The sequence below is a fragment of the Onthophagus taurus genome, chromosome 10, assembly GCF_036711975.1.
Source record: "Onthophagus taurus isolate NC chromosome 10, IU_Otau_3.0, whole genome shotgun sequence".
Classification (NCBI taxonomy): Eukaryota; Metazoa; Arthropoda; class Insecta; order Coleoptera; family Scarabaeidae; genus Onthophagus; species Onthophagus taurus.
Window position 1 is genome coordinate 7,508,816 of NC_091975.1, and position 24,161 is coordinate 7,532,976.

Consider the following 24,161-nt stretch of genomic DNA (forward strand, 5'->3'; position numbering starts at 1 on the left):
AAAAAATCTTTATTTTACTTTATATTAAAAATAACCATATTTCAATTCTTTTGGTATTCCTTTTCGTTTGCAATTCAGCCGTCAATCAGCGATGATCAAGTTCGCATTCAAACGCTCTCTTAACAAGAAGATTTAAATTGGTTAAAAAGAATTCTTTTTTGGAATCGAAAAATAAAAGTTGTTCCCGTTTATTTTTCTTTTGGGGTGGTAATACACGTTTCGCGTTGGACCATTTATTAAAGCCCGGTTCAGAACAAGCAGAACCGACCTCTCAAATGCCGACTACGCTCCGGTGCGTCACGAATTCAATTTTCGTGATGCCTGCCGGCTGTCACTCATCGCCTCGGAAGTTTCCTGCCGTACTTTTAGTAGGAACAAGAACGAACGAACCGTGGAGAAGCTCTGTACTCTCTTCGAAAAGCTGAAAATTTCTACGTTTATCCGTTCCGAACTGTAACTCGTCACGTACAACCCCTAAAAAGAAATACAATCTCCGTTTAGTAGAAATAAGTTTTCAATGAACCATATTTATTTTATCAATTGCTTATCTACCTTGACATCGAACTATTATTACTTGATTTTTGACACCAATCTATCAAGGACATAATGATTTGGTCATATCAAAACATGAATGATGCTAAATACATAATGCTAATCATATAGATATAGTTATCTGACTTTTGAATACTTAAGCAAGTCTTTATTCGGCTAATTCCAATGATTTATTACATGACACACAGATATTAACAAAGTGCAAAAACTTTGATGACACTTTTATGACACTAATCTATCAAGGGCATAATGATTTGGTCATATCAAAACATGAATGATGCTAAATACATAATGCTAATCATATAGATATAGTTATCTGACTTTTGAATACTTAAGCAAGCCTTTATTCGGCTAATTCCAATGATTTATTATATGACACACAGATATTAACCAAGTGCAAAAACTTTGATGACACTTTTATGACACTAATTTATCAAGGCCATAATGATTTGGTCATATCAAAACATGAATGATGCTAAATACATAATGCTAATCATATAGATATAGTTATCTGACTTTTGAATACTTAAGCAAGCCTTTATTCGGCTAATTCCAATGATTTATTATATGACACACAGATATTAACCAAGTGCAAAAACTTTGATGACACTTTTATGACACTAATCTATCAAGGGCATAATGATTTGGTCATATCAAAACATGAATGATGCTAAATACATAATGCTAATCATATAGATATAGTTATCTGACTTTTGAATACTTAAGCAAGCCTTTATTCGGCTAATTCCAATGATTTATTATATGACACACAGATATTAACCAAGTGCAAAAACTTTGATGACACTTTTATGACACTAATCTATCAAGGGCATAATGATTTGGTCATATCAAAACATGAATGATGCTAAATACATAATGCTAATCATATAGATATAGTTATCTGACTTTTGAATACTTAAGCAAGCCTTTATTCGGCTAATTCCAATGATTTACTACATGACACACAGATATTAACCAAGTGCAAAAACTTTGATGACACTTTTATGACACTAATCTATCAAGGGCATAATGATTTGGTCATATCAAAACATGAATGATGCTAAATACATAATGCTAATCATATAGATATAGTTATCTGACTTTTGAATACTTAAGCAAGCCTTTATTCGGCTAATTCCAATGATTTACTACATGACACACAGATATTAACCAAGTGCAAAAACTTTGATGACACTTTTATGACACTAATCTATCAAGGGCATAATGATTTGGTCATATCAAATCATGAATGATGCTAAATACATAATGCTAATCATATAGATATAGTTATCTGACCTTTGAATACTTAAGCAAGCCTTTATTCGGCTAATTCCAATGATTTATTATATGACACACAGATATTAACCAAGTGCAAAAACTTTGATGACACTTTTATGACACTAATCTATCAAGGGCATAATGATTTGGTCATATTAAAACATGAATGATGCTAAATACATAATGCTAATCATATAGATATAGTTATCTGACCTTTGAATACTTAAGCAAGCCTTTATTCGGCTAATTCCAATGATTTATTACATGACACACAGATATTAACCAAGTGCAAAAACTTTGATGACACTTTTATGACACTAATCTATCAAGGACATAATGATTTGGTCATATCAAAACATGAATGATGCTAAATACATAATGCTAATCATATAGATATAGTTATCTGACTTTTGAATACTTAAGCAAGCCTTTATTCGGCTAATTCCAATGATTTACTACATGACACACAGATATTAACCAAGTGCAAAAACTTTGATGACACTTTTATGACACTAATCTATCAAGGACATAATGATTTGGTCATATCAAAACATGAATGATGCTAAATACATAATGCTAATCATATAGATATAGTTATCTGACTTTTGAATACTTAAGCAAGCCTTTATTCGGCTAATTCCAATGATTTACTACATGACACACAGATATTAACCAAGTGCAAAAACTTTGATGACACTTTTATGACACTAATCTATCAAGGGCATAATGATTTGGTCATATCAAATCATGAATGATGCTAAATACATAATGCTAATCATATAGATATAGTTATCTGACCTTTGAATACTTAAGCAAGCCTTTATTCGGCTAATTCCAATGATTTATTATATGACACACAGATATTAACCAAGTGCAAAAACTTTGATGACACTTTTATGACACTAATCTATCAAGGGCATAATGATTTGGTCATATTAAAACATGAATGATGCTAAATACATAATGCTAATCATATAGATATAGTTATCTGACCTTTGAATACTTAAGCAAGCCTTTATTCGGCTAATTCCAATGATTTATTACATGACACACAGATATTAACCAAGTGCAAAAACTTTGATGACACTTTTATGACACTAATCTATCAAGGACATAATGATTTGGTCATATCAAAACATGAATGATGCTAAATACATAATGCTAATCATATAGATATAGTTATCTGACTTTTGAATACTTAAGCAAGTCTTTATTCGGCTAATTCCAATGATTTATTACATGACACACAGATATTAACCAAGTGCAAAAACTTTTTGGCCACGCGACAGCAAGATAATGCCTCTTCTGCGGGTAACTCCTCAAATACTAGACTCGAATCGGACTTAATTGATGAGCAGAAATTCATCACACATTATGTTCTAAAACATGGTGTTCTCAAATCAGAAAGCAGAAAATTGGATAGCTATGAGGTCTATGAGTTAGGTTCGTGTGATCTGCAACTGAATCAATCTAGGATACAGGAATTACAAAACCTAACTTAAAGGCTTCCGTAGCTATCATTCTGTACGCAGAGGTAATACAAATAGCTGCTCAACCCAACCCAACCAATTCCAACTCAATTCAACCCAACTCAATTCAACCCAACTCAACCCAACTCAACCCTTTTTTTTCTCCTCTCTATCTCTTTGTCTCCCTCATACCTTTCTTAAAGCATCAGAATTCTTCCTCTCGTTGAAGATCCCTTCATCTCCCCCCTTTTCCTCCTCTATCTCCTCGACTGGTCAATCAGTCAATACTTCCTTCCGCTTCTTCCACGATTTCTCTCCCCCCGTTTGGACACATAAGAGGTCTTACTTTTTGAAAAGTTAAAAATTTTACTCTTACCCGGATGGAGGGGATTGCTCCCCTTCTTCCTCCCGGAAATGGAAACACGTCTCTCTACCTCCTACTCCTCCACTCAAACTCCTTCTTCTTCCTCTTCCTTCCACCTCTTCCCTGGTCTCTCATCGTTCGTTGGGAAACATAAAAGATCTTACTTTTTGAAATATTAAAGTTTTTACTCTTACCCGGTTGGAGGGGATTGCTCCCCTTCTTCCTCCCGGAAATGGAAGCACGCTTCTGCATTTACTACTCCCCCGTTCAAACTTCCTCTTCTTCTCCCTTCCACTTCTTCCGTGGTCTCTCATCGTCCGTTGGGGGACATAAATGATCTTACTTTTTGAAATGTTAAAGTTTTTATTCTTACCCGGATGGGGGGATGCTCCCCCTCTTCCTCCCGGAAATGGGAACACCTCTCTCTCTATTCCTCTCTACTCTCTTGTTCCTCCTTCCTCTCTCTCTCCGGTCTATCTCCCGGATGACGCTTTCCCTCCTTCCTCCTTCTTGTCAGGTTGTTCTCCAGTACATACAAAATGTTACTTTTTGAAATACTATTAATTCTGTACCTACCCGGATGAGGGGGGATTGTGTCCCCCCTCTCGTGTTGCCTCCCATTTGTATTCATCCCTCTCCTTGATCTTCATGATTTCCCTCAGCATTTCCCAACTCAACCCAACTCAACCCAACCCAACCCAACCCAACCCAACCTAACACCTTATTTTGGAGATGAGAAAATAAACTCTTCCTCATTTCGAATTTTTGTTCTGCATTCTTCTCCTCTCCTATATACAAGGTAATTCAAATTCGACCCCCATTAATATAATTCAAACGACTAGATCCAAAAACTTTGTTGAAAAATGATGTGCTCTAAGATACGCAACTTTGCCCCCATTTAACCATTTCTGTATCTCTTATGGTTTCTGAGATCTCAATGGTGGGGGTCGAATTTGAATCACCCTGTATATACGGTCTCTGTTCTACTAATAGATCCATTCCGGTTATAACCTTTATCGCTGTTATCAACACTGCTTTATAAGCGTATGCTATTCTTATTACTAATCTCTCATCGATGCTAGCTAACATATAATGCTCGAAACCATGTTGATGAAACATACAAAATTCTCCGAGACAATGAATCTCTGACATTTAACATCATTTTTGTTAAAACATTTATCATTAACGAGGCCTTCTCCAAGACATGTCTTAGAATCTTAAATACTTGATTGTATCGGAGCTGGTTATGAACAATTTGGTTTTACACATTTTGGCCACGCAACAGAAAGATAATATCTCTTCAGCGGGTAACTCCTCAAATACGATACTCGAATCGGACTGAACTGATGAGCAGAAATTCATCACACATTACGTTCTAAAACATGGTGTTCTCAAATCACAAAGCAGAAAATTGGATAGCTATGAGGTCTATGAGTTAGGTTCGTGTGATCTGCAACTAAGTCAATCTAGGACACTGGAATTACAAAACCTAACTTAAAGGATTCCGTAGCTACCGTTCTGTACGCAGAGGTGACACAAATAGCTGCTCAACCCAACCCAACCAATTCCAACTCAATCCAACCCAACTCAACCCAACACCTTATTTTGGAGATGAGAAAATAAACTCTTCCTCATTTCGAATTTTTGTTCTGCATTCTTCTCCTCTCCTATATACAGGGTAATTCAAATTTAACCCCCACCAAAGTTTGTAAAAACCATCTTAAATCAGTATTAGTCTACTATTTTAATTCTAATGACAAAGAATAGTGACATTATTCTTTTATTTCGAAGTATTCTTCATAAGTATTGTTTGTTGGTTTCTATGGAAACACTTAGCGCACAAGTTACAGCCTACTAATAAGATATTCGTTTTGACATTTTTCATAAAAAGTTGCCTTAAAAATGTTTTTTCAGATTCACGAAAAAACGAAAAATAAAGAATTTATAGGCAAAAAACGAAAAAGTCATTTTTATGTTTTTCGGACATATTTTAAAAACTAAAACGACTAGATCCAAAAACTTTGTTGAAAAATGATTAGCTCTAAGATACGAAACTTTGCCCCTATTTAACCATTTCTGTATCTCTTATGGTTTCTGAGATCCCAATGGTGGGGGTCGAATTTGAATTACCCTGTTCGAAATTTTGTTCTACATTGTCTCCCTCTTCTATATATATGCGGTCTCTGTTCTACTAATAGATCCATTCCGGTTATAACCTTTATTGCTGTTATCAACACTGCTCTATAAGCGTATGCTATTCTTATTACTAGTCTCTCATCGATGCTAGCTAACATATAATGCTCGAAACCATGTTGATGAAGCATACAAAATTCTCCTTTTTGTTAAAATGTATATCATTAACGAGGCCTTCTCCATGACATGTCTTAGAATCTTAAATACTTGATGGTGGGTTGATAGCTGGTTATGAATAATTTGGTTTGCACATTTTGGCCACGCAACAGAAAGATAATATCTCTTCTGCGGGTAACTTCTCAAATACTAGACTCGAATCGGACTGAATTGATGAGCAGAAATTTATCACACATTGTGTTCTAAAACATGGTGTTTTCAAATCACAAAGCAGAGAATTGGATAGTTGTGAGGTCTATGAGTTAGGTTCGTGTGATCTGCAACTGAGTCAATCTAGGATATACTTAACGGCTTCCGTAGTTTCCGTTCTGTACGCAGAGGTGATACAAATGGCTGCTCAACCCAACCCAACCCAACCCAACTCAATCCACAGTAACTCAACCCAACCTACACCACACAACTCAACCCAACCCAACCTGTTTTTGCGCTGGAGATGAGAAATTAGTATGATATAGCGCCGTGAATCAAAAGCTAAAAACTCTTCCCCATTTCTTTCTTTTCTAGAATTTAAGAATCCTGAGGTTGCTATTGCATTACTGCAGGCTACTTATGAAAAAAGCTGTTATTCTTTGATTTATCTCTATTAGAGGATGTTTATAACTCTCTCTCATCTCGCTCCTTAATGTTCAATATTTCTATTAGTAGCCCCATGATAGCATTTCTGGTTTCATGCAAGCAAGTCATATTGGGGGCATCAAACTAGATCTTCAACGACCTTCGTTGCTGCTGTTCTATCGTGGTTTCAGCATTTTCAGCATTTAGAACTTTGCTTGAAGATTGAACCTTTGCTATCATGCGGCTGGATGCTGTCGGATTTACTTCTTTCTTGGGATGGCACATCCCAATGGATTCTTGGGATGAGCGATTAGAACACATCGCTCCTCCACACCGAATAGCTGCCTCCACACTTCTTTTATTCCCTGCCTTACATATTCTTCCTGTATTATTATCTCGTTCATCATTTTCTTGCCAACCTACCATGTTATCCGGTTTTAACCAAGCCGTGCAAGTCCCAAATATCTCGTACATACTAAAATCTGTGCCAGAAAGAAATTGGGACGAGGTGTATCTCGATACTCATTTTTCAACATCAATTTGATTCGAAATTTTGTTCTGCATTGTCTTCCTCCTCTATGTGTATGCAGTCTCTGTTCTACTAATAGATCAATTCCAGTTACAATCTCTATTGCTGCCATCAACACTGTTCTATAGGCGAATGCTATTCCTATTACTAGTTATAAAGCTAGTTATGAATAATTTGATTTTACACATTTTGGTCCAGAAAAAAATCAACTGTGCACATAAACTCGTTTATAACATTTTTTTGTGATTTTGATGGATTAATGATTTCGAAACGATTATTATTGTTGGTTTTGAAAGTTTTGGGATAAAAATATTATTTACAATTCCGAACCCGCTTTTAGATATAATAAATTCATAAGGTCTCAATAGAGGGTGAGCATCTCGCCGCCACTTTCCGGCGGAACTGTTCCGGTCGCGACTACTGACGAAGATGGATCGCCCGGAGTAGATCAATTGAATTTTCTTTCCGCCGCCGCCTCTTGGTTTCCGTTTCTGGCGTACACAAAAACAACCCCTTAAGAGTCCTCGTGGAATTATACATCAATCCGATGGTTAATACATAAATGAAGAATTTTCTAAACAATTTGAATGAACCATAAAAATCGTTGTAAATAATATGTTTAAAAAAATCATTATATCATATTATAGTAAAAAATGAAATGTAATAATTAATAATTAATACATGCGATATACAATTATCGCCAGTAGCGACACCCTTCGGTAAACCCTCGTACTTAGTTGCGGATCGAGGAGAAGTAGGAAAGCTCGAGGCTACCATCTAGTAACGGAATCCCGAAGTAACATGATAGGTGGTTGTTCGAAACGGTATCGACATGTCGATTTGTAACAGTCGAATCTAAGCGAAAATCACCCTTAAGATTTAATCAAAAAAAATCAACCCATAATTTAAACTTGTACCTTTAAAATGATGTACAACAACTGCATAACATTCGCGTTACGATAATTATATTTAAAAAGAAAAATTAAAAAGTAATAAATGTTGTTTGAAATTACAAAAATAAGGGTGGTTAAAAGAGAAAAAATGAAGCGACATCTATGAGAGATGAGTAAGAATGATGGTTTAAGGGTTGAAAAAATCGGTCGATAAGATCTTGTGTTAATTTATCTTTATTACCCCATCTCGATAATAAATAGTATTACAAATAGCTGTGAAATCGACGAAAATTAAGTTAAATTATGTTTTTAAAGTTGGGTGGTGAATCTTCTTTTGGAAAATAAATTTAATACTCGCGCGGTCTGAGGGTGCACACACAGAGGCTTATGACTAATGCGACCAATTACCAGTAACTACTGCTAATAGCCGATTATGGCATATTTTCCTCTTAGTCCTTTCCCGACGACGTTCAGAATTTTAATGATCGGAGCCGGCTGCTGCGAAAGTGGCGGGATTTTTAAAAGTTGCCCCGAGCAATTATTGGATTCCATTGAGATAGTGAGCGACCAAACGGGGTCCGAACCGTCTCGCGAAGAGGTCCCTCGACTTTGCGACCAATTTATCATGATTCCATGGCCGATTAATTAAATGGTCGGTACCAGGTTTACTGGTTCGTTTTGTCGTTCCTTTGTTTAGTAGAGAATCCTACACTTGGTCTCATTCGTTTCTCTAAAAAGTAAAAAGTGTAAATTAAAAATATATATTTACTAGTAGTCAAGAGTAATTAAGCTTTATTCTGAAACGCAAGAAAAAAGGATTAATTAATTTTAATTAAGTCTAATGATTATCGAGATGAAAAAAAAAGATTGTAATCGCTTCTTTTGATAAATAAAAACAATAAATTGGTTAAATTAAAAAAAAATAATACAAGTTTATATTTAGGAATTATAATAAGGAATTATAATAGGTTTTATATTCGTGGAATTGCAGACAAGGGGTACTTGGGTATTTAGAATAGTTTGTCAACTGCATATGGATTTCGGTCTAGTTATTTGAAATCTGAAACATAAATTTCAGCAAACTAATATAAACACTGTTTTAAAGAGAAATGTTTCAGCTTTAATTTGGTATAAAATTCGTTTTTTAATATTCATAAATAATCTCACTAGGAATTGTTAAAGTTTTAATTATTTTAACATTTTTAGGTTCCTTAGAAAAATTAAGCTTTTCTTTTCGAACTTTTTTCTTAAAATTTCTCTCATCTAACATATCCTTTATTATACACTGTTTTAAAGAGAAATGTTTCAGCTTTAATTTGGTATAAAATGCGTTTCTTAATATTAATAAATAATCTTACCAGGAGTTATTAAAGTTTTGATTATTTTAACATTTTTAGATTCGTTAGAAAAATCAAGCTTTTCTTTTCGAACTTTTTTCTTAAAATTTTTCTCATCTAACATACCCTTTAGTATACACCGTTTTAAAGAGAAATGTTCCAGCTTTAATTTGGTATAAAACTCGTTTCTTAATATTAATAAATAATCTCACCAGGAATTATTAAAGTTTTGATTATTTTAACATTTTTAGGTTCGTTAGCAAAATCAAGGTTTTCTTTTCGAACTTTTTTCTTAAAATTTCTCTGATCTAACATGTTCTTTATTATACACCGTTTTAAAGAGAAATGTTTCAGCTTTAATTTGGTATAAATCTCGTTTCTTAATATTAATAAATAATCTCACCACGAATTATTAAAGTTTCAATTATTTTAACATTTTTAGGTTCGTTACAAAAACCAAAGTTTTCTATCCGATTTTTTTTCTTAAAATTTCTCTGATCTAACATACCCTTTATTATACACTATTTTAAAGAGAAATGTTTCAACTTGATTTTGGCATAAATCTCGTTTCATAATATTAATAAATAATCTCATTAAGAATTTTTAAAATTTTAATTATTTCAACATTTTTAGGTTCGTTAGAAAAATCAAAGTTTTCTTTTCGAACCTTTTTCTTAAAATTTCTTTGATCTAACATACCCTTTATTATACACTGTTTTAAAGAGAAATGTTTCAGCTTTAATTTGGTACAAAATTCGTTTCTTAGTATTAATAAATAATCTCGCCAGGAATTTTTAAAAATTTAATTATTTTAACATTTTTAGGTTCGTTAGAAAAATCATGGTTTTCGTTTCGAACCTTTTTCTTAAAATTTCTCTCATCTAACATATCCTTTATTATACACTGTTTTAAACAGAAATGTTTCAGCTTTAATTTGGTATAAAATTCGTTTCTTAATATTCATAAATAATCTCACTAGGAATTATTAAAGTTTTGATTATTTTGACATTTTTAGATTCGTTAGAAAAATCAAGGTTTTCTTTTCGAACCTTTTTCTTAAAATTTCTTAGATCTAACATACCCTTTCTTATACACTATTTTAAAGAGAAATGTTTCAGCTTTAATTTGGTATAAATCTCGTTTCTTAATATTCATAAATAATCTCACCAGGAAGTATTAAAATTTTAATTATTTTAACATTTTTAGGTTCGTTAGAAAAATCAAGGTTTTCTTTCCCAACTTTTTTCTTAAAATTTTTCTCATCTAACATACCCTTTATTATACACTGTTTTAAAGAGAAATGTTTCAGCTTTAATTTGGTATAAAACTCGTTTCTTAATATTCATAAATAATCTCACCAGGAATTATTAAAATTTTAATTATTTTAACATTTTTAGATTCGTTAGAAAAATCAAGGTTTTCTTTTCGAACCTTTTTCTTAAAATTTCTTTGATCTAACATACCTTTTATTATAGACTGTTTTAAAGAGAAATGTTTCAGCTTGAATTTGGTATAAAATTCGTTTCTTAATATTAATAAATAAACTCACCAGGAGTTATTAAAGTTTTAATTAATTTATCATTTTTAGTTTCGTTACCAAAATCAAGGTTTTCGTTCCGATTTTTTTTCTTAAAATTTCTCTGATCTAACATACCCTTTATTATACACCGGTTTAAAGAGAAATGTTTCAGCTTTAATTTGGTATAAATCTCGTTTCATAATATTAATAAATAATCTCACCAGGAGTTATTAAAATTTTAATTATTTAAAAATTTTTAAATTCGTTAGAAAAATCAAAGTTTTCTTTTCGAACCTTTTTCTTAAAATTTCTCTCATCTAACATACCCTTTATTATACACTATTTTAAAGAGAAATGTTTCAGCTTGAATTTGGCATAAATCTCGTTTCTTAATATTGATAAATAATCTCACTAAGAATTTTTAAAATTTTAATTATTTCAACATTTTTAGGTTCGTTAGAAAAATCAAGGTTTCCTTTTCGATTTTTCTTAAAATTTCTTTGATCTAACATACCCTTTATTATACACTATTTTAAAGAGAAATGTTTCAGCTTTAATTTGGTATAAAACTCGTTCCTTAATATTCATAAATAATCTCACTCTCTAACATTAACTCAGAGCCCAATTACATCATGGATTTTGTTCCAGAAATTTTATGATATCACAACTTAATTTTTATCAAGGATTAAGCTGAAAATTAGTTTCAAAATGAAACCATTAATTATACAAACTACGTTATTAATTTTTGAATCTTCAATTTGTCTTAATTAACTCATAAAAAGTATCAAGATGAAATAAAAATGAATTTTCTTTGCGATTAAAGCAAAAATAAAAAAATGACGAAAACAAAAAGTAATCTCCATACAGATTACGTGAAAGAAGCATCATGGTAACAGATTGTTTCCGCACTAAGCTCTGCATATTCATCATAAGCTTGTAGGACGCATATTATATAGTGTTAGTGGAGTAGAGTCAATAACCAGTCGACTACTGGTCGAGCAGGCTACGGATGGTCTTATTAATGGTTCGATTTTATTAATTGCCTGCCTCGAGCGCGGAATCGATTTTGAAATTGATAACTTTATTAACCCCGATGCGGCGACCAAACGAAGTGGCAAAAACCAGCTGCTTTCTGGCGTCGTCGTCGTCGTCGTTGCAACCTTTTTTAAATTTAATAAAAAGACTACAACCACAATTACACAAAAAATTTTTATCCTTTTCATTAAAATGAATATCCATCATTAAAGAATCATCAACAAAAATTAAAAAAGAAATCAAAACCTATTTTATTTCGTTGATTATCGTTATTAGCGTTTGGGTCGCGACAAAAACTCTTCACAAGAAACCGATTCCCATCATACCTAACGAACTTAAAGGTAACGTAAAAAGTAACGTAGATGAATAATAACAAAAAAAAATGAATGATCGTATAATTTTAATAACCTTCTTCTTCTTATTGTCGGTTTTGTGTCTGTTGAAAGTTAATGGAGAAGCGAATCTGGTAATTTTTCGACGTCGCCATTTCAAATTTAAGCATCAACAGGGTGCATTTTGAACGGAGCGATCGTCAGTCAAGGGGGCGAAACGGCTTCATCCCCCTTTCTTTTTCCATCTTTTTTTTTCGTCGACATCCATTAGTTAAACCTATTGAAGGAACAACTAGACAGGTTTTTAGTGTTGGAGATCTTTTTGGTCTAGGAGTTTTTAGTGGAGAAAGAAAAATAAATAACGAACGGATCCAGTTGGCATGGACTGATTGGCAAGCTGTGAGCCTGATGGCACACTGAGATCTTTATTATGTTGCTTATCTCACGGGTGACTTTGACGAATCGGTCGCGGGGTTTTTTGATTGAGCCTTACAAATTACCTCCCTCGGACTTCAAAAGAAAACTTCGCCTTTTTTGATTTTTATAAAAATGTCGTGGGATTAGGTAAAGATGATCAATAATTTTACATCCCCAATGGAATTTCCTTTTGGTAATGAGCCTCGAAATGACAAATGTCGCCCAGTCCGGAGGTTTAGTTACTATCCCGTATTTCCACCCTCTCTCCAAACATGGAGGACGGCTGGGATTATAAATCCATTAGAATCCGTGTGTGTTTGAGGGGGTAGTACCTTGGGCTAAGGTGGTGATTAGCAGGAGATCGCAGATTAGGAGACAGTTGCCTAGGGGGCCCTCTAAGCAAACTTCGAATCGAATCCCATTAATTTATTCCTTAGGGATCCGACTTCCACACCACTGCGGGATATGTGTGGGGAAGTTTGATTGGGGAAAATTTCAAATTGCTTTTAAAATTTCATTTACCACAAAAAAATTCACCACGTTGAGAAAACAAGGAAGTACAGCGAGAAAAAGGAATAATTGATGACGACCCCGGATGATGTCCATGAAATATCGCGCGTTTATAAATCAAGCCGGAACTTTTGATAGTCTGACAATGGAATAAAAGATAACATGTTATTCCGCTAATGCGACCCGGTCCGGCAAAAACCCGCAGCGGTAGCCGGATACAAATTGAATTTACTATGAAGGAGGGCCCCTGGACTCGTAATGTATCCACGTCCGCGGTGCGAACTTCTCTTATTTTCCTTCTTTTCCACAGAAGACCAAGACGGTTTCAACGATTTATTTCATGGAACTGATTTCACCACCATTTTACACTCAAAATACATTTTAAAAATATTTTATCTACGACTGCTTGGATAAGTCATCATTACCGCACTCATTTGAGTTACGTAATGAAGTTCATTACCGCACTGGTTTCATTACGTAACGCATTTTTAGCCTAATCAGATCAGAATTTATTGAAACGAGCAACAATACAAAAGAAAAAGTGCTATCCACTTACAGAGAAACAATACTATTTATTATAAACATTAATTGTTATGTTTTTACATTTTAAAACACTTATTCCAGATGAGTAAACATGTTGAAACTGACAATTCAAAATTGATAACAATCATTTCAAAATATTTTTATAAATGTCAAATAGACTTTTTTAAAGAAATTGATTTTTTAGTAATTTTTAGCAATCGTAGATAAAATGCTGTATATCACACGTGGGCTAGAGCATAATTACATTACTCGTGTGATTACACGACTCGGTCTACGACCTCGTCGTGCAATTCTCCACACTCATACTGTAATTATGTTTCTAGCCCACTTGTAATATAAATAACTATTATCTACGACTGCTTGGATAAGTCATCATTACCGTACTCATTTGAGGTGATTTGAGTTACGTAATGAAGTTCATTATCGCACTGGTTTCATTACGTATCGCATTTTTAGCCTAACCAGAACAGACATAATTTATTGAAACGAGCAACAATACAAAAGAAAAAGTGCTATCCACTTACAGAGAAACAATACTATTTATTATAAACATTAATTGTTATGTTTTTACATTTCGAAACATTTATTCCAGATGAGTAGTTGTTCAAACTGACATTTCAAAATTATCAACAATCATTTCAAAATATTTTTATAAATGTCAAATAGACTTTTTTAAAGAAATTGATTTTTTAGTAATTTTTAGCAGTCGTAGATAAAATGCTGTATATCACACGTGTGCTAGAGCATAATTACAGTACTCGTGTGATTACACGACTCGGTGTACGACCTCGTCGTGCAATTCTCCACACTCATACTGTAATTATGTTTCTAGCCCACTTGTAATATAAATAACTATTATCTACGACTGCTTGGATAAGTCATCATTACCGCACTCATTTGAGGTGATTTGAGTTACGTAATGAAGTTCATTACCGCACTGGTTTCATTACGTAACGCATTTTTAGCCTAATCAGAACAGACATAATTTATTGAAACGAGCAACAATACAAAAGAAAAAGTGCTATCCACTTACAGAGAAACAATACTATTTATTATAAATATTAATTGTTATGTTTTTACATTTTAAAACACTTATTCCAGATGAGTAAACATGTTGAAACTGACAATTCAAAATTGACAATCATTTCAAAATATTTTTATAAATGTCAAATAGACTTTTTTAAAGAAATTGATTTTTTAGTAATTTTTAGCAGTCGTAGATAAAATGCTGTATATCACACGTGGGCTAGAGCATAATTACAGTACTCGTACAGTAATTATGTTTCTAGCCCACTTGTAATATAAATAACTATTTCAACACACACATACTAAATGGCTAAATCCGAAACATTCTAGTTCTAAGTCTAGTGTTTATTCTCGAAATTTTCATGTCACTTAAATATAAATTTACATACTACAAAAGAAAATGATTTGAATCCCCCTTATAAGTTAATAAGACCAACACGAATTTTGTTTTTAACTCGTGGTTCAATCTGGGATATTTTCTGTTTCGAGTTCCTTTTTTGGGAAAAAGACTTCAAGCGTGTATGGGAATCGTCACGCGATTTCAACATTAACGTTGGAACATTAAATGTGGATGTCCCGAGTCGGGGCCCTAATGAGTTTCTAATATTTTTGGTTTATATAAATAGCCGCGCATTAGCCCCATTACTAATGGGGAAGAACTTTATTGGGGGGAGTTGTTTGTGTTCGTCGAATAAATGTGCAATAAAGTCCGATAACGACAATGGACGTTTTAAATTATTAAAAAAACGAATGAAAAAAAGAGAATGTAGATCAAGTTATATATTTTTTTGTGGTAATTTCTGGAAAAGTTCGCTTTTTCTTTTGCTCGTCTAGGTCCGAAAATCCCCGGACATTCGCGTAATGACCTCACATCATCCCTTTTGGCGTGGTGGCAAAAAAAATTCAAGTCTTCACTTCACTTGTTTCCTCTTGAAAAACGTTCTTTTGGTTCGCTTTTTCTTTTCCCTGGTGGTATTAGATGGGGTGGTTCCTTTTGTTTTTCCTGCGGCTGGCCCGGATTACTTGGTCATTAGCACCGGGTCGGTGGTGGAGCAACTGCGGCGGTGGTGGCGAGTACGTGCGGCTGACGAGCGCGAATTCTGATTGGTTTTTAAATTGATGGTAGCTCCCTACCTGTAATGAGCGGTAGGCGGGGCGCGGGCATCATTTACGCCAACCAACCACTGACCGGACTCGACTCCGGAGTCGGTCTTCTACAACCGGAATTCTACAATATTCTTGTTAATTGGATTCCAATATTAAGAGCTTAAATTAATCGAAATTTTCATTCACCAACAAAGTATTCTCAAATCCAAATTCCCCAGCAGCTGACTTTTACAATTTTAAGTATGATTACCTGCAATATACAAGTATACAAAAAATAATTATTCTAATATTTAAGTCTTAAGATCATGAGTGGAAGTGATAAACGATTCGTGGTGGGTGTCACAACCTTCAATAATCCTATAATTATTGGCTTATTTTGAACACCAAGTATGATAAAGCAGATAACTGAAAATTGAATTTATGGAATTTATTCTGGATTTTTATACAAATCCATGAAATGCATTAAATCAACCAACAATGTATCTCAAATGATGAAAAAGTAAAGTTAGGAGTAATAGTAGTATTTCAAGTAGCAAGTATTTCTCCATCATGTTTAGATTTCCAGATATAGAACATTTTTGTAATTAAAATCGATAATTTTGAATTTTTGAGAATCTTTAAGAACAGTCTACATCAACAATGTTATTTCTGCATCGGCTTTAGATTTCAAATTTTAAACGAATTCTCTTTCTCAAGTTTTAGGATGTTTTGAGATGATGCAAAAAAATGGTTATGATTAGAACAACATTCTTTACAAATTACGTTTTCTTGATCACTTGAGTACAATTAGTAACCTAAGATTATTTCTCCATCATGTTTAGATTTCCAGTTATAGAACATTTTTGAAGTCAAAATCGACAATTTTGAATATTTGACAATTTTTGGATTAGAACTAAAAAATGGTAAAAGTTGAAATAAAATTGTTGATGCATTATCGTTTTATGATTCTTTAAGAACAATTTATATCAACAATGTTATTTCTGCGTCGGCTTTGGATTTCAAATTATGAAAGAATTTTCTTCATAAAATCCAAAATTCATGAAGATTTGGAATGTTTTGAGATGAATGCAAAAAATCGTTATGATTAGAACAACATTCTTTATAGATTACGTTTTTATGATTCATTGAGTACAATTTGTTACCTAACATTATTTCTCCATCATGTTTAGATTTCCAGTTACAGAACATTTTTGAAGTCAAAATCGACAATTTTGAATATTTGACAATTTTTGGGTTAGAACTAAAAAATGGTAATAGTTGAAATAAAATTCTTGATGGATTATGATTTTATAATTCTTTAAGAACAATTTATATCAATAATGTTATTTCTCCATCGGCTTTAATTTTCAATTATAAAAGAATTCTCTTTACAAAATCCAAAATTTATGAAGTTTTGAGATGTTTTGAGATGAATCCAAAAAATGGATATGATTGGAACAACATTCTTTATAGATTACATTTTTATGATTTATTGAGCACAATTTGTTACCTAACATTATTTCTCCATCATGTTTAAATTTCCAGTTACAGAACATTTTTGAAGTCAAAATCGACAATTTTGAATATTTGAGAATATTTAGGTTAGAACTAAAAATGGTAATAGTTGAAATAAAATTCTTGATGGATTATGATTTTATGATTCTTTAAGAACAATTTATATCAATAATGTTATTTCTCCATCGGCTTTAATTTCCAATTATAAAAGAATTCTCTTTACAAAATCCAAAATTTATGACGTTTTGAGATGTTTTGAGATGAATCTAAAAAATGGATATGATTGAAACAACATTCTTTATAGATAACATTTTTATGATTCATTGAGTACAATTTGTTACCTAACGTTATTTCTCCATCATGTTTAAATTTCCAGTTACAGAACATTTTTGAAGTCAAAATCGACAATTTTGAATATTTGACAATTTTTGGGTTAGAACTAAAAAATGGTAATAGTTGAAATAAAATTCTTGATGGATTATGATTTTATGATTCTTTAAGAATAATTTATATAAATAATGTCATTTCTCCATCGGCTTTAATTTCCAATTATAAAAGAATTCTCTTTACAAAATCCAAAATTTATGAAGTTTTGAGATGTTTTGAGATGAATGCAAAAAACCGTTATGATTGGAACAACATTCTTTATAGATTACGTTTTTATGGTTTATTGAGCACAATTTGTTACCTAACATTATTTCTCCATCATGTTTAGATTTCCAGTTACAGAACATTTTTGAAGTCAAAATCGACAATTTTGAATATTTGACAATTTTTGGGTTAGAACTAAAAAATGGTAATAGTTGAAATAAAATTCTTGATGGATTATAATTTTATGATTCTTTAAGAATAATTTATATCAATAATGTTATTTCTATATCGGCTTTAATTTCCAATTATAAAAAAATTCTCTTTACAAAATCCAAAATTTATGAAGTTTTGAGATGAATCCAAAAAATGGATATGATTGCAACAACATTTTTTATAGATTACGTTTTTATGATTTATTGAGCACAATTTGTTACCTAACATTATTTCTCCATCATGTTTAGATTTCCAGTTACAGAACATTTTTGAAGTCAAAATCGACAATTTTGAATATTTGAGAATTTTTGGGTTAGAACTAAAAAATGGTAATAGTTGAAATAAAATTCTTGATGGATTATGATTTTATGATTCCTTAAGAACAATTTATATCAATAATGTTATTTCTCCATCGGCTTTAATTTTCAATTATAAAAGAATTCTCTTTACAAAATCCAAAATTTATGAAGTTTTGAGATGTTTTGAGATGAATGCAAAAAATGGTTATGATTGGAACAACATACTTTACAGATTATGTTTTTATGATTCTTTGAGTACAATTTGTAACCTAACATTGCTTCTCCATCATATTTAGATTTCCAGCTATAAAACATTTTTGTAGTTAAAATCGATAATTTTAAATATTTGAGAATTTTTGGGTTAGAACTAAAAATGGTAATAGTTGAAATAAAATTCTTGATGGATTATGATTTTATGATTCTTTAAGAACAATTTATATTAATAATGTCATTTCTCCATCGGCTTTAATTTCCAATTATAAAAGAATTCTCTTTACAAAATCCAAAATTTATGAAGTTTAGAGATGTTTTGAGATTAATGCAAAAAATGGATATGATTGGAACAACATTCTTTATAGATTACGTTTTTATGATTTATTGAGCACAATTTGTTACCTAACATTATTTCTCCATCATGTTTAAATTTCCAGTTACAGAACATTTTTGAAGTCAAAATCGACAATTTTGAATATTTGACAATTTTTGGGTTAGAACTAAAAAATGGTAATAGTTGAAATAAAATTGTTGATGCATTATGGTTTTATGATTCTTTAAGAACAATTTATATCAACCATGTTATTTCTGCATCGGCTTTGGATTTCAAATTATAAAAGATTTCTCTTTACAAAATCCAAAATTCATGATGTTTTGGGATGTTTTGAGATGAATGCAAAAATCGTTATGATTGGAACAACATTCTTTATAGATTACGTTTTTATGATTCAATGAGTACAATTTGTAACCTAACATTATTTCTCTATCATGTTTAGATTTCCCGCTATAGAACATTTTTGTAGTTAAAATCGATAATTTTGAATATTTGAGAATTTTTGGGTTAGAACTAAAAAATGGTAATAGTTGAAATAAAAATCTTGATGCATTATGGTTTTATGATTCTTTAAGAACAATTTATATCAACAATGTTATTTCTGCATCGGCTTTGGATTTCAAATTATAAAAGATTTCTCTTTATAAAATCCAAAATTCATGATGTTCTGAGATGTTTTGAGATGAATCCAAAAAATGGATATGATTGGAACAACATTCTTTATAAATTACGTTTTCTTGATTACTTGAGTACAATTAGTAACCTAAGATAATTTCTCCATCATGTTTAGATTTCCAGTTACAGAACATTTTTGAAGTCAAAATCGACAATTTTGAATATTTGAGAATTTTTGGGTTAGAACTAAAAAATGGTAATAGTTGAAATAAAATTCTTGATGGATTATGATTCCTTAAGAACAATTTATATCAATAATGTTATTTCTCCATCGGCTTTAATTTTCAATTATAAAAGAATTCTCTTTACAAAATCCAAAATTTATGAAGTTTTGAGATGTTTTGAGATGAATCCAAAAAATGGATATGATTGGAACAACATTCTTTATAGATTACGTTTTTATGATTTATTGAGCACAATTTGTTACCTAACATTATTTCTCCATCATGTTTAAATTTCCAGTTACAGAACATTTTTGAAGTCAAAATCGACAATTTTGAATATTTGACAATTTTTGGATTAGAACTAAAAAATGATAATAGTTGAATTAAAATTCTTGATGGATTATGATTTTATGATTCTTTAAGAATAATTTATATCAATAATGTCATTTCTCCATCGGCTTTAATTTCCAATTATAAAAGAATTCTCTTTACAAAATCCAAAATTTATGAAGTTTTGAGATGTTTTGAGATGAATGCAAAAAATCGTTATGATTGGAACAACATTCTTTATAGATTACGTTTTTATGGTTTATTGAGCACAATTTGTTACCTAACATTATTTCTCCATCATGTTTAGATTTCCAGTTACAGAACATTTTTGAAGTCAAAATCGACAATTTTGAATATTTGACAATTTTTGGGTTAGAACTAAAAAATGGTAATAATTGAAATAAAATTCTTGATGGATTATGATTTTATGATTCTTTAAGAATAATTTATATCAATAATGTCATTTCTACATCGGCTTTAATTTCCAATTATAAAAGAATTCTCTTTACAAAATCCAAAATTTATGACGTTTTGAGATGTTTTGAGATGAATGCAAAAAATGGTTATGATTGGAACAACATTCTTTATAGATAACATTTTTATGATTCATTGAGTACAATTTGTTACCTAACATTATTTCTCCATCATGTTTAGATTTCCAGTTACAGAACATTTTTGAAGTCAAAATCGACAATTTTGAATATTTGACAATTTTTGGATTAGAACTAAAAAATGGTAATAGTTGAAATAAAATTCTTGATGGATTATGATTTTATGATTCTTTAAGAATAATTTATATCAATAATGTTATTTCTATATCGGCTTTAATTTCCAATTATAAAAGAATTCTCTTTACAAAATCCAAAATTTATGAAGTTTTGAGATGTTTTGAGATTAATGCAAAAAATGGATATGATTGGAACAACATTCTTTATAGATTACGTTTTTATGATTTATTGAGCACAATTTGTTACCTAACATTATTTCTCCATCATGTTTAAATTTCCAGTTACAGAACATTTTTGAAGTCAAAATCGACAATTTTTAATATTTGACAATTTTTGGGTTAGAACTAAAAAATGGTAATAATTGAAATAAAATTCTTGATGGATTATAATTTTATGATTCTTTAAGAACAATTTATATCAATAATGTTATTTCTCCATCGGCTTTAATTTCCAATTATAAAAGAATTCTCTTCACAAAATCCAAAATTTATGAAGTTTTGAGATGTTTTGAGATGAATCCAAAAAATGGATATGATTGGAACAACATTCTTTATAGATTACGTTTTTATGATTTATTGAGCACAATTTGTTACCTAACATTATTTCTCCATCATGTTTAAATTTCCTGTTACAGAACATTTTTGAAGTCAAAATCGACAATTTTGAATATTTGACAATTTTTGGATTAGAACTAAAAAATGATAATAGTTGAATTAAAATTCTTGATGGATTATGATTTTATGATTCTTTAAGAATAATTTATATCAATAATGTTATTTCTATATCGGCTTTAATTTCCAATTATAAAAGAATTCTCTTTACAAAATGCAAAATTTATGAAGTTTTGAGATGTTTTGAGATTAATGCAAAAATGGATATGATTGGAACAACATTCTTTATAGATTACGTTTTTATGATTTATTGAGCACAATTTGTTACCTAACATTATTTCTCCATCATGTTTAGATTTCCAGTTACAGAACATTTTTGAAGTCAAAATCGACAATTTTGAATATTTGACAATTTTTGGGTTAGAACTAAAAAATGGTAATAATTGAAATAAAATTCTTGATGGATTATGATTTTATGATTCTTTAAGAATAATTTATATCAATAATGTCATTTCTCCATCGGCTTTAATTTCCAATTATAAAAGAATTCTCTTTACAAAATCCAAAATTTATGAAGTTTTGAGATGTTTTGAGATTTATGCAAAAAATGGATATGATTGGAACAATATTCTTTATAGATTACGTTTTTATGATTTATTGAGCACAATTTGTTACCTAACATTATTTCTCCATCATGTTTAAATTTCCAATTACAGAACATTTTTGAAGTCAAAATCGACAATTTTGAATATTTGAGAATTTTTGGGTTAGAACTAAAAAATGGTAATAATTGAAATAAAATTCTTGATGGATTATGATTTTATGATTCTTTAAGAATAATTTATATCAATAATGTCATTTCTACATCGGCTTTAATTTCCAATTATAAAAGAATTCTCTTTACAAAATCTAAAATTTATAAAGTTTTGAGATGTTTTGAGATGAATGCAAAAAATGGTTATGATTGGAACAACATTCTTTATAGATAACATTTTTATGATTCATTGAGTACAATTTGTTACCTAACATTATTTCTCCATCATGTTTAGATTTCCAGTTACAGAACATTTTTGAAGTCAAAATCGACAATTTTGAATATTTGACAATTTTTGGGTTAGAACTAAAAAATGGTAATAGTTGAAATAAAATTCTTGATGGATTATAATTTTATGATTCTTTAAGAATAATTTATATCAATAATGTCATTTCTCCATCGGCTTTAATTTCCAATTATAAAAGAATTCTCTTTACAAAATCCAAAATTTATGAAGTTTTGAGATGAATCCAAAAAATGGATATGATTGGAACAACATTCTTTATAGATTACGTTTTTATGATTCATTGAGTACAATTTGTTACCTAACATTATTTCTCCATCATGTTTAGATTTCCAGTTACAGAACATTTTTGAAGTCAAAATCGACAATTTTGAATATTTGACAATTTTTGGGTTAGAACTAAAAAATGATAATAGTTGAATTAAAATTCTTGATGGATTATGATTTTATGATTCTTTAAGAATAATTTATATCAATAATGTCATTTCTCCATCGGCTTTAATTTCCAATTATAAAAGAATTCTCTTTACAAAATCCAAAATTTATGAAGTTTTGAGATGAATCCAAAAAATGATATGATTGGAACAACATTCTTTATAGATTACGTTTTTATGATTTATTGAGCACAATTTGTTACCTAACATTATTTCTCCATCATGTTTAGATTTCCAGTTACAGAACATTTTTGAAGTCAAAATTGACAATTTTGAAATGAAATTATTGAAAGGAAAAGAATCATGCCAAACCAGATGTTGAGGGAGATCATTGCCGATGCCTGGCTTAAACAGTATGTCGAGGGTTACCATCATCCCATCAATGTATTGAGATGAATCAACTGACAGTGTTGGGCAAAAATTCCTATTGGAATCTAAATTTTAGCTTTAATGATTTTATTTTTAAGCCATCGCAAACAATGTTTTGAAGGAGGACTCAAAGCAGTGATATTTTTAACAAAGAGAATAAAGTAACAAAGAGAGAATTATCTTTGCCATTGTTGTCGATCCAGCAATTAAATTTTTACTTCCAAAGCATTAGACTCAACATCATTTTTATGGATATACTTAATAAATTACTTTCTTACCTTAGATTATATTATCAGTTTCTGCGTGGCATTACTTTCACGGTCTATGTACTCTGAAATCAGGAAAACATTGATATTAATTCTAATAAGCAGAAAATTAATTACAACTGATTATTGTAGCAGCTTTGGAACCTCTTCACTGGGAATGGAACGTAATTCACGGGTTATTTTCTGCACAAAATTAGGAATTTCTCCACTTCTTGCTTATTCCTCAATTGAAAATGTAGTTAAATAGAGAGATAGGCTACAATCATCTTGATCTGAACCATTATCCTTAAATTAATTATAGATTATTAAAATTTTAATACTATAATACGATGAAATTATAAGGAAATCTCTTCATTTATTACAGATGACAACCAAAACGAGTCTTTTCCATTTTCCAATAGGAAGACAAGTAGTGAAAAGATGAATCTTAATATAGTTTTTAGAGCATGAACATGAGAAATGTCACCCATCAGTTCTTTCACGTTTATATTTCGTGAAAGAAGACGAGAAACGTGTAGCGAACGTTCGTCGGAAAGGGCAACTTTT

At 30.9% G+C, this 24,161-nt stretch overlaps 1 long non-coding RNA gene across 1 annotated transcript; it reads right to left on the reverse strand.

Annotated features, from left to right (window-relative positions):
* Positions 1-8,257: 8,257 nt before the first annotated feature.
* On the reverse strand, positions 8,258-23,907 carry LOC111419118 (uncharacterized). Its single transcript, XR_002706902.2, has 3 exons — positions 23,733-23,907; positions 23,628-23,680; positions 8,258-8,740 (listed from the first exon to the last, which is right to left on the reverse strand). It is a non-coding gene; the product is annotated as an uncharacterized lncRNA (long non-coding RNA).
* Between the last annotated feature and the right edge of the window lie 254 nt (positions 23,908-24,161).